We start from the raw sequence: 1,448 nt of genomic DNA on the forward strand, positions 1-1,448 counted from the left end.
CAGTTCTATCTATCTATCTATCTATCTATCTATCTCTCCTTCACTCTCTCCTCCTCATCCTACCCTCCAGTACTGCTGATGAAGTCTATTGCAAAAGTAAAGGTTTTAAAAAGTGTATGGGTTAAATACCCCATCAACCCTATTTAGATTATTAAGAACCCGTGGAGGGACATCCAAAATTACTGTTGAACTCGGATATGACGGAAATAAATGTGAGGCAGCGTGGTGGAATCAGGCCCTCGTCAAAATAATCAAAGTGAAGAAACTTGCATTTTTCCACAGGTTTGTGAATTTTTATCAAAATTTAGTTTTTTGGGCTCAACACCTTTCATGCTAATTAAAGAACTCATTTCAGTGTGGATTTTTCTGAAAAACGTTGATTAAAGGCACCAAAAAATGTAAATTTCCTGTTCCGACGGACTCTTAAGCTAAGGAAATAACTAATCTTTGGCGGCCATTTTCTCACTAATTTTACCTCTGAAAACAGGTGACCCCCACCTCCTTCATTCTCAAATATCTCGACTTGTATTAAAAATAAATGGATACTTTTTTAACCAAATAAAGGCAAGTGAACAAGCTTTAAGATGATATCAATAATTCTACAAGTCAAAAAAATGACAAGAGCCTGATTCCACCCCGTTGCCCCACAAATGGACTGAGAGCCTTGAAAACGCCTCAAATCGACCGAAGTTAAATAACGCCCAGTCTGAGATTATACTTGGAATCTGTACTGTCAGAATAAACAATGAAAATTCACACACCCACGTTATTATACAAGAAATACACACGAACCAAAACGCACTGGAATAAACCATGCCCAAACACATACAGAAAACAGTGTTTATATTTCTGAATGGAACCAGACATAACACTGCGGTTAGAGCTAATACGAGTCTACAATAGACAGCGCCCCCTTCTTTCCATCTAACATTTAACATCTACTTTTAGTTCAGAAAGTTTTGCCCAAAGCTGTGTTGTAGTTTGCCAATGTCAAACACTCTGAAAATGTAATCATCCCAAGGCACTGCACTTCAAATTAAAAAAAAACATAATAAAAAAACCAAAACAAAACAAAACAACTTGACACCTGTCAAGAAAAAAAGTAAGACACAGGCCAAATAGTGTCTTTCCATTCCGGAAAGCCAGGTTTCTTGTTTTAATTTTGTTTTGTTTCATTTTGTTTTGTGTTTGCTGTTGTTTTTTTTAATAAACAAGTTTCAATTGTTGCAGACACGCAGAAATACTTTTAGTGTAGAGAAAAAAACATGTCTACAAAGTGCCCGGTGCTCCTCATTTTTCCATGAACATCTTCTATTCCTTGCTGGCTGAGGATCTGAGTATTAACCAAAACTACGCTCATCATCATCATCATCATCATCATCATCATCATCATCATCATCATCATCATCATCATCATCATCATCATCATCATCATCATCATCATCATC

This window comes from Aplysia californica, unplaced genomic scaffold, assembly GCF_000002075.1.
Source record: "Aplysia californica isolate F4 #8 unplaced genomic scaffold, AplCal3.0 scaffold00687, whole genome shotgun sequence".
Lineage (NCBI taxonomy): Eukaryota > Metazoa > Mollusca > Gastropoda > Aplysiida > Aplysiidae > Aplysia > Aplysia californica.